We start from the raw sequence: 13941 nt of genomic DNA on the forward strand, positions 1-13941 counted from the left end.
GACTGGATGTGGCAGGACTGCAGAGCTTTGATCTGATCCATTGGTTGTGGAATCGCTTAGCTCTGTCTATAGCATGTTGCTTCCGCTGTTTAGCACGCATGTAGTCCTGTGTTGTAGCTTCACCAGGTTGGCACCTCATTTTTAGGTACGCCTGTTGCTGCTCCTGGCATGCTCTTCTACACTCCTCATTGAACCAGGGTTGATCCCCTGGCTTGTTGGTAATGGTAGAGTGGGGTCTATGCCAGGCCATGAGGTTACAGATTGTGCTGGAATACAATTCTGCTGCTGCTGATGGACCACAGTGCCTTATGGATGCCCAGTTTTGAGCTGCTAGATCTGTTCTGAATCTATCCCATTTAGAACGGTGATAGTGCCACAGCTGCTGCCAGGAATGGTGCACTGCTGTCCTCTGGTGAGGATGCCCTTAAGTGCCAAATTGGGCAACCCTCCTCAAGCACCCATCTGTCCATTGTACCATCCACCAAACACAGGGTCAGATGCTCTGCCACTTGCCTCCACGTTGGGTTTCCTTTCACTCTGTTAATGCTGTCTCTGCCCCTTTCTCCACCCCAGCTTTGGCCAAGACTGACAAGTACTAAAATTCATTCTGAAACTTAATAAAGGCTGAAAGAAATATTTGTCCTCATGTACCGTTAAATGCACACAGCAATGTTGGCCAGGTTTTCTGCTTCTCTCCATTAGACTTGCACCCTGCACAAGGCCAAAACTGCATTAACAACGATGAACAACTGTTCAAATGAGCTGAAGCAAAAATTTGAGAACACTTAGTTCACTGTGCTACTTTGCTCCAGGAATGTGGCACAATAGCCTAAAAATTGTGCTGCTAACAGAAAATTGGCCCTCATTCACGAAACCCTCATTCATGCCTTTGTTACCTCCAGACTTGCCTATTCCACTGCACTCCTGGCCAGCCTCCCATCCACCACCCTCTAAACATCAGCTGATCCACAACTCTGCTGCTTGTATCCAATCCCACATCGTTCTGCTTGCCCATCGCCCAAATGATTCCAGGGATGAGGGACTTCAGTTACGTGGATAGACTGGAGAAGCTGGGGTTGTTCTCCTTGGAACAGAGATGGTTGCGAAGAGATTTGATACAGGTATTCAAAATCATGAAGGATCTAGACAGAGTAGATAGAGAGAAACTGTTCCCATTGGCGGAAGGGTCAATGACCAGACGACATAAATTTAAGGTGATTGGCAAAAGAACCACAGGTGACATGAGGAAAATCTTCGAAAGGGAACTGGATAAGTACTTGAAAAGAAACAAATTGCAGGACTATGGGTATAGGGTGGGGGAGTGGGACTAGCTGGATTGCTCTTGCATAGAGTCGGCGAGGACTCGATGGGCCGAATGGCCTCCTTCCATGCTGTAACCTTTCTATGGTTCTATCACCCCTATCCTCACTGACCTACATTGGCTCTCAGTCCCTCAATGCCTCAAATTTAAGATTCTCATCCTCTTGTTTTAATCACTTCATGGCCTCACCTTTCCCTATTTCTGTAATTTCTTCCAGCACTACATCTCCCTCTCCCCTGCAAACTCTCCATTCCTCTGACTAAAGCCTCTTGATTTCAATGGAAATGAAACAGGCATGCGATCTGCTCTGCCAGTTTACTGCTCAGGTGGTGAAAGTAAAAATCACCCCCATTTTGAGTAACGCCGTAGGGGATCTGCTAGTCCAGGTAATTTACAGTGACTAGTCAAACAGTAAACCCTTATCACTGTATTGCAGTTTACTGGTTATATCATACGCCTTCATGTAATCTTCCTCAACTTTGGAAAGTGGTGGAATAAACATTTAATTAGACCGTGGCTTAAGTTATAGACAACCACACAGATTTATTAATTGGTAAAAGGATAAATGGACAGTAGCAAAGACACACTGTAATTACAAGCTTAATTTTCCCCTATGGAATGATAGAAAATAACAGTCAGGGCTTGTGCACTAAACCTCAGTGTGAGTAGGTCCTGGCACAAAATCCTTGAATATTAACTTTACACAATGATTCACTTCTGACCTTTCATGGAGTATCTCTGCCCTGTGTATACATTCTGTCCTGTCTATACTCTCTGCCTTGTCTATACTCTCTGCCCTGTCTATAGTCTGCCCTGTCTATACTCTCTGCACTGTATATACTCTCTGCACTGTATATACTCTCTTCCCTGTCTATATTCTCTGCCCCGTGTATACATTCTGTCCTGTCTGCCTTGTCTATACTCTCTGCCCTGTCTATAGTCTGCCCTGTGTATACTCTCTGCCCTGTCTATACTCCATGACCTGCCTATGCTCTCTGACCCCGACCCAACGGATCAAGACTGGCTGACGAATACTTCAAAATTTGATTGGGTCAAAGGATATTTAAATATGTATCTCTTAAATTTGAATAGAATGGCAAATCAAACATCTATTCAAACAAAACCAATTGAATGTATCGGTTAGAATTGAATGGCTTGGGCACTCCCTTGGGTACCCTTTAAATATGTAAATTAGGGGCTTGCTTAAATTAGTCACCGATTTCCATTGATCCTCAGGGCACCTCGGTTCAGGCGCACGCTTGTCAGGCAGTGCTGAGTCTAGGCCCAAAAACAGGACTAGACCAAAATCTGCCCCTGTGTCTCATACAAGTTGGACCATTTTCTGTGAGTGAATCTTCTTTTTAAATCTCATGTGTATCATGACAGAAAGAAAGAAGCTAATACCATCATAGAACAGTTCTTGAAGGTGGTTAATAATTGTTACAAATATTTAGAAAAGATTCCCTTTGAAAGATGGGTCTTCAGTGAAAATTAAATGGCTTTTTTTAATGAGCCGATATTGGAGGAATGTGGTATGTGTCTGAAAATGAGTGGTTTGGTGACTGAACCTTTTCTCTGGGTGTCAGCAAATATACAATTATTGAGAAACATCTACCATCATACTTCAAGCCTGAAAGTAGAATGCTCCACATTTATAACTAGACCCACAGATGTTGATCATAGTCCATTGCACATTGCAAAGGAGCTTCTCCTCTTCCACTGACCTTGGCAATAGAAAACTATGCACTATCTCTGATTATTGTTTTCATCATATATCCTTTGATCATACACCCTGGAGTTTCAGCAGAATTTCCGCCCAGATAACAGTTTAATCCGGGCGGAATCAAATCATATAGCGCTACAGATAGCGGAATTTTAAGTGTGAATAGGATGCGGCCATAACTACTTTATGCTCGAGTATCCGCGATCTTTTACACTAGTTCAACAGCCCCTTCACCCAAAGCAGACCCGCCCACAAAATTGGCTACGCCCCCAGGTCAGAAAGGTGAGTATCTGGTGATTGCACTCATTCCGGGGGGGGAGGAGTTCATCACATTGTGCCCAGATTCTCAGGTGCACAGACAACCATGGTCACATTAATCCAGCCAATTGATCTGCCCTGCTGCTGCAGAATCAATTAGTTTAAAAAGTTGAAGCAAAACTCATTTCCCAATCCTCCCACACTTCTTTGTGATGCTGGAGGATGCCCTGTTTCAGTCATGAATCGTTTACGCTGCTTGATTGCGCTGATTCATGTGAGATTTTATGTTCGGGCTTGTGTCTAATGAACTTGGATGTAACTTTACCTCGGCAAAACTGCCGTAGCGTTAGGCGTGTTCTGGGTGCAATTTGCCGATTGAGCCCCTAAGCAGAAACTCCAGGCTTGCGTGTCAGGGACAACATCAGGACCATAAAGTTTAAAATATTAATTAATTTTAAAAGGTTAGGTAATTTCTCCTTTAAAACCATTGCAAATATGTAATTGCAGTAATGATGTTGTAGTGTCACACAATATAGAACTAAACCATTAGATATAGTGGAAAATATGGAAGAGGAATATGAATCAATCAGAATATGTAAATGTGGGCAGCACCCAGCAGCTTCCTTCATTAATAAGCTGTCCTGAATTTCATCTCCACTTCCTTTCCCCTTCTCACCAGGTGTGTCCTTACTGAATCTGTATTTCACAATCTTGTGACAACCCCTCCTGTTTCTACTTCAGACCTGCCTCCCCATCAGTCCACTGCCACAACTAGTTACAAGTTCTCTTAAATGTCCTTAATTTGTTTCAGTATTCTTATCAGCTCCTGTTAATACCACTTCAGTATAGTTACTGGTCTAGTAATCCAGAGGAATAGACTAATAATCCAGAGAACGTGAGTTCAAATCCCACCATGGCAGTTTGAGAATTTGAATTCAATTTTCTACCTGGAAATAATAAGCTGGTGTCAGTAAAAAAAAAAGTAACCTCGAAGCTGTCGGATTGCTGTAAAAATCCAACTAGTTCACTAATGTTCTTTTTAAGGAAGGAAACCTGCCATCCTTACCTGGTCTGACCCATATGTGACTCCAGTCCCACACCTGTGTGGTTGACTCTTAAATGCCCTCTGAAATGGCCTACCGAAACACTTCTCAGGGCAACTAGGGAAGGGCAATAAATGCTGACCTTGCCAGTGACGCTGACATCATGAGAATGACTTAAAGAAAAGTCTTTCAACCATCTCCTGTTTTCCTTTTAAGCACTTTACAAGCCATTCCAGTTTTTCTGTCCTATGTGTGTGTGTTTTTTTTCCTTTCCCTTTCCTTTGTTCTGCTCATTTTTAAATGCTGCTCATCTGCAATGTTTTCAGTTCTGAGGAAGGGTTGTTTGAAGCATTAACTTTGTTCTCTCCACAGATGCTGATAGACCTGCTGAGCATTTCCAGCATGTTCTATTATAATTTCAGATTTGCAGCATTTGCAGTTCATTTTTTTTTTATATTGCTATCTTACAACCTCATGGTATGATTCACAAACACAATCTCTAGTGTGCATACATAACAGCCTCAAGGCAGAAATACATTAAGGTAGGCAAACTGAAACTCAAATATATTAAATTTTCTATTCAAATTTAATTATACAATTAAGAATTATGAAAACAATGTTTAATTTGTATTAATATCCTAATAGAATATGAATAACATAATATTAAGTGAGGATAACCTCACATCACATTAAAATGGTTCAAAGTTAAAGGGCGTTTTCACTCTAAGTTGTCTGTTCCAGGAACAAATAACATGTTCTGAAAACTCTGCTGAGGTTATGTCATGTTTGTCATAAATGAAAATGTGGGGTGCTGAAACCAATTTTATCTGTTGGTGCATGAATTTATGTATTGCTTTTTGTTTGTAATTGCTCTAGTTTGTATTATGTATTGCTCTAATTTGTAATTAAAGTTAATAAATTTGTCAAGGCAGACCTTTTATTAGGTCAGATATACACTTACATATTACAAAGAATGTACAGCACAGAAACAGGCAAACCAGCCCAACAGGTCCATGCCGGTGTTTATGCTTGACGTGAACCTCCTTACACCCTTCTTCATCTAATCCTATCAAAATATCCTTCTATTCCCTTCTCCCTCATGTATTTATCTAGCTTCCCCTTAAATGCATCTATGCTAGTCGCCTCATCTACTCCTTGTGGTAGTGAGTTCCACATTCTTACCACTCTCCAGGTAAAGAAATTTCTCTGAATTCCCTATTGGATTTATTAGTTACTATCTTGTATTTATAGCCCCTAGTTCTGGTCTCCCCCGTAAGTGGAAACATTTTCTCCACGTCTACCCTATCAAAACCTTTCATAATCTTAAAGACCTCTATCAAGTCACCTCTCAGTCTTCTCTTTTCTAGAGAAAAGAGCCCCAGCCTATTCAATCTTTCCTGATAGATATAACCTCTCATTTCTGGTATCATCCTAGTATATTTTTTTTGCACCTTCTCCAGTGTCTCTATATCCTCTTTATAGTGTGGAGACCAGAACTGTTCTCAGTACTCCAAGTGTGGTCCAACCAAGGTTCTGTACAAGTTTAGCATAACTTCTCTGCTTTCCAATTCTATCCCTCTAGAATGAACCCCACTGTTGGCTTGCTTTTTTTATGGTCTTATTAACCTGCATCACTACGTTTAGTCCTTTGTGTATCTGCACCTCTAAATCCCTCTGCTCCTCTACCCCGTTTAATCTGTAACTTATTTTGCATCGTATTTTCTTTCCTCAGTTTCTTTTATTATTCTTTACACTTTTCTTTTTTCTCTTTTATTTCCCTTCTCATCTTTATTCTTCTTTCTCTTTTATTTTCCATCTCTGTCTCCTCTGCTATTTATTTTCCTCTATTTTTTCTGCCCTTTAATACAATGTTAACTATTTCTTATGATTTCCGATGGGACGTTTTAGCTGTTCATTGACCCTTCTTTTATTTACTTTGCCCTTTTTCAATTTCTGCTGAACTTGATTCCCAGCCTCTAAAAATCAGCTAAACAAATAAGATGGCCCTTGTCTTGGTCCTTGGCATAATGGTAATTTCCACTAATCAGAGAAAATTCCCACCTTATTCTATTGTGTTCCTTATTTTACCATTATTACTTTGAATAGATGTACTGGTTCTTTTAAAAGTGTAATAATAATTACATGACAGGATAGATTAGGTGATATTATGGGCTGTTTGATCTGATGGTCTTTCATAGAAAAATAGAAAATAGGAGCAGGAATAGGCCATTTGGCCCTTCGAGCCTGCTCCGCCATTCAATATGATCATTGCTGATCGTTTATCTCAATACCCATATTCCCGCTCTCTCCCCATACCCCTTGATGCCTTTTGTGTCTAGAAATTTATCTAGCTCCTTCCTAAATATATTCAGTGACTTGGCCTCCAAAGCCTTCTGTGGTAGAGAATTCCACAGGTTAACCACCCAATGAGTGAAGAAATTTCTCCTCATCTCAGTCCAAAATGTCGTACCCCGTATCCTGAGACTGTGACCCCTCGTTCTGGACCCCCCAGCCATGGGAAACATCCTCCTTGCATCCAGTGTGTCTAGCCCTGTCAGAATTTTATGTTTCAATGAGATCCCCTCTCATTCTTCTAAACTCGAATGAATACAGGCGGAGTCGACCCAATCTCTCCTGCCATCCCAGGAATCAGTCTGGTGAACCTTCGCTGCACTCCCTCTATGGCAAGTATATCCTTTCTTAGGTAAGGAGACCAAAACTGCACACAATACTCCAGGTGTGGTCTCACCAAGGCCCTGTACAACTGCAGTAAGACATCCTTGCTCCTGTACTCAAATCCTCTTGCAATGAAGGCCAACATACCATTTGCCTTCCTAACTGCTTGCTGCACCTGCATGTTTGCTTTCAGTGGCTGGTGTTCCAGGACATTCAGGTCCCTTTGTACATCAATATTTCCCAATCTATCACCATTTAAATAATACTCTGCCTTTCTGTTTTTCCTTCCGAAGTGGATAACTTCACATTTATTCACATTATACTGCATCTGCCATGTATTTGCTCACTCACTCAACTTGTCTAAATCGCCTTGAAGCCTCTTTGCATTCTCCTCACAACTCACAATCTCACCTAGTTTTGTGTCGTCAGTAAACTTAGAAATATTACATTTGGTTCCCTCATCCAAATCATTGATATATATTGTGAATAGCTGGGGCTCAAGCACTGATCCCTGCGGTACCCCACTAGTCACTGCCTGCCACCCTGAAAAAGACCCATTTATCCCTACTCTGTTTCCTGTCTGTTAACCAATTTTCAACCCATGCCAGCATATTACCCCCAATCCCATGTGCTTTAATTTTGCACACTGACCTCTTGTGTGGGACTTTATCAAAGGCCTTCTGAAAATCCAAATAAACCACATCCACTGTTTCTCCCTTATCTATTCTACCAGTTACATCCTCAAAAAACTCCAGTAGGTTTGTCAAACATGATTTCCCATTCATAAATCCATGCTGATTTTGTCCCGTAATTTTCTAAGTGTCCTGTTATCACATCCTTTATAATAGACTCTAGCATTTTCCACACTACTGATGTTAGGCTAATCGGTCTGTAGTTCCCTGTTTTCTCTCCCTCCTTTTTTAAATAGTGGGGTTACATTTGCCACCCTCCAATCTGCAGGAACTGTTCCATAATCTATAGAATTTTGGAAGATGACAACTAATGCATCCACTATTTCCATGGCTGCCTCTTTTAGTACTCTGAGATACAGATTATCAGGCCCTGGGGACTTATCGGCTTTCAGTCCCATTAATTTCTCCAGCACTATTTTTTTTTACTAATACTAATTTCTTTTAATTCTTCCTTCTCACTAGTCCCTTGGTTCCCTAGCATTTCTGGGAAGTTATTTGTGTCCTCTTCCGTGAAGACAGAACCAAAGTGTTTGTTTAATTGCTCTGCCATTTCCTTGTTCCCCATTATAAATTCTCCCGTTTCTGACTGTAAGGGAACTACATTTGTCTTCACTAATCTTTTTCTTTTTATATATTTTATGTTCCTTGCAAGTTTACTCTCATACTCTATTTTTCCCCTCTTAATCAATCTCTTGGTCCTTTTTTGCTGAATTCTAATCTACTCCCAATTCTCAGGCTTGCTACTTTTCCTGGCAACTTTATATGACTCCTCTTTGGATCTAATGCTATCCTTAATTTCTTTTGTTAGCCATGGTTGGGCCGCTTTTCCTTTTCCATCGTGTGCTGTCAGTTCTTGCTCATTTAGAGTGTTTCTGGTTTGAGAACATAACCTGCTTCACTTGGAAAATTAAACATAATTTCACAGACTTAGAGATAAAAAGAAACACACAAAATCTTGAAATCTGATATAAAAGCAGAAAATGCCAGAAATTCATAGAAAGTAGGTCAGCATCTGAAAGGGAAATATTGGTTACTGTTTTGGGTACGACGCTTCATCAGAACTGGTTGGTTCAAGTGAAAGATTCCACCCAAAACATTAACCTATCTTTCCCTTTTAGATGTGGATCGATCTGCTATATGTTTTTGTTTCTTTCTCCATGGGCCCGATATTAGGAGGGAGGCAGTTGCCAGCGGGGGGTCGACTGGGCGCATGGGTAACGGGCCCAGTGAAATCGGGGTGCTCCGCACGCGATCGCAGCCTAATTGAAGGTTCTTACGCGTGCTTCCGGGTTTCCCGTTCCAGACCTGGGCAGCGGGCGCACTGCGCACCCGCATCACAGGCTGTCAGCAGGAGGAGGAGTCCCATTTAAACCACGTAGGGGTTCCCGTAAACGTAAGGCTAAGGTTTTGTGAGCACAAAGGGGACGCACAAGGATGTATGATGGAATGTTATGTTTTTCATTTAGATTTGTTTGTTTTGCCAAGCACATTAAATGTTGTTATCACCACTACTGCCACGTCTTTTCAAATCTTGTATGGCTTTTGCAATAATTCCCATTCCTGAGGATCACCATGAAGACCCACACCTGATGCCACCCATTGGGTCACTGCAGAGTGGGTGTAGGTGTATTTGCAGGGCTCTTTTGTGCAGATGACTGAGAGACGTCGGTGATGTCCCCGGTGGCACCCTGGAAGGATCCGGAGGAGAAGTTGTTGAGGGCAGTGGTGACTTTGACAGCGACTGGTAAGAAGATGCTGCTCGGGCCAGCCGGGAGCAGCTCAGCATCAAGGAGGCTGCAGATGTCCACAACTACATGTCAAGTGACTCTGCGCCTCCATGTGCACTGCTCCTCAGAGAGGTCCAGGAAGCTGAGCCTCGGTCTGTGGACCCTGTGGCGAGGGTAGTGCCTTCTGCGACGCATCTCTCACTGCGGTTGCCCTCCCTCCTGCTGTGCAGGTGGATATGTCACAGCACTGTGTTATGGAGCTCCACGTGTCTGAGGTGGACGGCGTGGCCGGCAAGGCTGGTGATGCTGTTTGTCCTCCAATGAGGTCATGACTGCAGCTATGGCGGCCCCCATCTGGAAGATGTACGTTTGAGGGGGTCCGCAAGGTAGGTACATGTGTCTGCACACCGGAGTTGAGGTTCCAAGTTGGTGAGTTTTATTGTTAGGAGGAGGGTGGTGGAGGCCAAACTTTGTCCAAAGTGACAGAGTGGCCTCCTGCAATGAGTGAGGGTCTCCCCCCCCCCCCCCCCACCTGTCAAATGGACCTTTGCAGCTCCCACAGGCTGGTGGCTGCAACACGTCCATTTCAACTAGGAGTGTTTCCCCCAGTACAGGAAACACGCTCAGTTGACATAAAAATCCCACCCCTCCTAATATATCCTCCCAATCAGGTCTGCAAACGACCTGAACTATGTAATTAATTGCCTTAAGTGGGATCCCGCCGGCTTTAATTGCCAGTGGGAGTCCGGCATGCGGGGGCTGCGCGCGCATCTAAGCGCGTCGTTGGGGAACCCGGAAGTGGGCGGGTTGGAGCCGGGCTCCGGACCCGCCCTGGGAATCCCCAATTTTATCAGCCCCCCTGCCACGAACGCACCCGCTCGGCCATCCGAACATTGACCCCCGTATGTTTCAATGGCTTTGCAATAGGATTGTCACCTTTTGCTAGGTTCAAAACCAGCCAGATAAGGATCGGTACTGGGTGTAATCATGGGCCATGGCTTGGTTTCTGAAAGGCTTCCACATTAGAAGATGATAAGTAGAAAATTTGGACTTCTGCTTTAAGAAATAGAATTTTGGTATCCAGTTTATATTTTAGAACTTTCTTGTTAGTCCATTCAAAAACCTGTCCAGTCAAAACCACACAGATGGCAAGTCTAGCATCATAAAGATTTCACTCCTAATATTGTCGCAGATCTATTGATCTGGAATTAGTATTGTAATGTTGTCCAAGTTTATGCTGAACAAAATGTAGAATGGTCGACAGACTGGTGTTTATACCATTGAAAGGTGAAAAACCTAAATTATGAATATTCATACCTTAAGTTCAGAAGAAAACTTTGAATACTTGTACTTTACCTACTGTTCAGGGAGACTGCTAATGGTCCAGTAGCACTGGACAACAGATAAGGCCAGATTTTGCTGTAAAAATAATGTGAGGATAACAGTGCTCACCGTTATCAATGTGCAAATCAAACAGTAACTTCTGGCGACCACATATACGCAGTTAAATGCGGAAATCAGGAAGTTGGTGCCCAAGATACATTGCTCCTCCAAAAGCTGTGCGAAAACGGGATCTCGCTGCCTGACTCACCATTCAAGTGAATTGAACAGTGTGAAGTTCCTGCACTGACATCGTAGAAACGGACTAAACTCGCCAGAAAAAGTTAGGGCTTGTCCATTCCAATGTAAGCACCCTTTTAATGTGGTGGTAAGTCTTAATTACTGCCAAACAATCTCTCTGGCACTGAAAATTAAATTTTACAAATGTTGAGTCGCATTCCTTCAGCTTTGAATTATTGTTTCATATTTTTAAAAAATAATTTAAATTAAAAAATAATTCTTACTTTTTCTTTCTGCCTCTTTTATCTCTGTCTCTTAATCCAATATTTCTTCCTTCGCTTTACTTTGCTTTCTGTGCCTGATTTGACATTGAATTCACTATTCTAACTTACACTTTCTGGTTCAGACTCTGCGCCGCTCATTAACAATTCTTCAATCTGATTTGTTAAGGAGGCACACAGTTGTTTGCCCTGTCCACACAGGTCCCGGATGCCCTGTAGAGGCCGCCACGCTAAATGGATCGCTAACTTAGACTGAATGGATCTCTAACTCACAGTAACTTGCCGTGCAAACGCTCATAGAAAGTCTATGAGTAAATGCAAGTCTAGTGACCGGCTGATGCCGTTAGTTTGCCACTCATAGCAAAATCAGGCTCAATATCTAAAGACAAAGAAAAAAACTTCCTCATTAGGATCTGTCAATGTACAGACAAATAAACTCTATTAGCTGTCAGTAGCACATTGTCTAGGAAATAGAGGTTGGACTAGGAAGCCATCTCTTCTCTGGTTAGAGCTCACAGAAATTAAACTTCTATGGCTCTGAAGCCTTGAGGCAGCCTGGAAAGAAAAAAAATGAAAGGAAGAAAGCAAAAATTTCTTATCTTTTCCATCTCTCTCCTCTCAGCCTCCCTGTCATGGTCATGGGAGGTGTGACTTCCTCGAGCCCTAATACTAGGTGATTGCTAATATGTTTATATTACATATGTCATAATTATAATTATTTTATTATTCATTCATTGATGCAGTAAATTCCATCGTGAACTGGTTCTAGTTACATTGCTTATCTACTGCCTCGTGATATGTGTTTGAGTATATAAATATTTCCAACAGTATTTTACATTGGGCCATTTTTGAAATTTAAAATTAGCTTTTAGAACAACTGTTTTAATGTACTTAAAAAGGAATTATCGAAAGAAAAAAAATCCAGTAGAACGCACATGAGGTGATGATGTAATCTCCATGAAACATAAACATTATTTCCTGGAGATGACAGCAAGGCATGTTGTATAATAACTTATCTCTCAGCATCTCATTTCTCAATGTAAGGCAATTAAATGTCACACTGCAATAGTGTATTTATCTCAGTTCTTTTATTGAAAATACAGTAATTCATAGAGGTGAGAGAACAGAAATCTTTGTGCATCACTGAATATAAATGAATTCAAGAGTATTAGCCTTCTCTCACATACACTTCTGTAGAAAGCTGCATAGCTCATGAGCAACAATATGGCTTTTTGTAATTAATTCTATTTTTTGTTGTGGTTGGATTTATTCCCAACATTATTAGAATTCTATTGAAGACTTTACGATACAAGTGGCAGAATGGTAAGGGATAAACATAGAGAACTGTGTGGATGGAGCTTATGATGTTGCACATTCAAAAGACACTTGCCAGGAACAATAAGGAATACCTCCTGGCCGAGATGTTATTTAGCCAGTGCTTATCATTGCCATACATACACGTAACTACGTCATGGTATTACAATCATTCAATTAGTTGTATTTTCCCCATTAATCAGCACTCATGAAACAAAAACATTATAAATTTCACAAGTATTTTACTACAATAAGTAGAGCACAAAGGATAATTCAGTAATATCAATTAAATGTTTCTCAACCTATGTGTTTATGCTGATATTTACTGATCTTACTAATCATGACGACTAAACAGTAAACCGAGGCTGCACAGCAGCAAGATGCACTGCAGCAACTCGCCAAGGCTTCTTCGACAGCATCTCCCAAACCCGAGACTTCTACCACCTAAAAGGACAAGGGCAGCAGGCGCATGGGAACAACACCGCCTGCATGTTCCCCGCCAAATCATTTTATGGCGCGGCGCGGACACGATGGGCCGAAGGGCCTCTATCCGTGCTGTATGACTCTATGACTCTCTATGACTCTAAATCACACATCCCGACTTGGAAATATATCGCCGTTCCTTCATTGTCGCTGGGTCAAAATCCTGGAACTCCCTTCCTAACAGCACTGTGGGAGAACCGTCACCACACGGACTGCAGCGGTTCAAGAAGCCGGCTCATCACCACCTTCTCAAGGGCAATTAGGGATGGGCAATAAATGCTGGTCTTGCCAGCGATGCCCACACCCCATGAATGAATCAAAAAAACTGTACAAAATGTATTTACTAGTCTTTTTACATGAAATTCAGGTTTTAAACATGGTCTAACAATATGAATTATAAATGTCTTCAGAAAGAAAAAGAATGAACATGCACTTATATAGCACTTTTCATGACCTTATGATGTCCCAAAATGCTTCACAGCCAATAAAGTACTTTTGAAGTGTAATCACTGGCAAAATGTAAGGAAACACAGCAGCCAATTTGCACACAGCACGGTCTCATAAACTGCAATGAGATAAATAACTAGATAATCTGGGCGCTAAATTGGGCCGTGTAGCGCCCGTTGTTTGGCTACACGGCCTCTCTGACATCCAAGGTGGTGTCTTGGATGCGCACGCACGTTTCCTGCATGACGTGCCAGTGAATTTAGGAAATGCTTCTACACGCAAAGGGTGGGAGACGTTTGGAACGCTCTTCTGCAGATGGCAGTTGATGCTAGCTCACTTGTGAATGTAAAATCTGAGATTGATAGATTTCTGTGAACCGAGGGTATTAAGGGATATGGGGCTAAGACAGGTATATG

The sequence above is a fragment of the Heptranchias perlo genome, chromosome 27 (assembly GCF_035084215.1).
Source record: "Heptranchias perlo isolate sHepPer1 chromosome 27, sHepPer1.hap1, whole genome shotgun sequence".
Taxonomy (NCBI): domain Eukaryota; kingdom Metazoa; phylum Chordata; class Chondrichthyes; order Hexanchiformes; family Hexanchidae; genus Heptranchias; species Heptranchias perlo.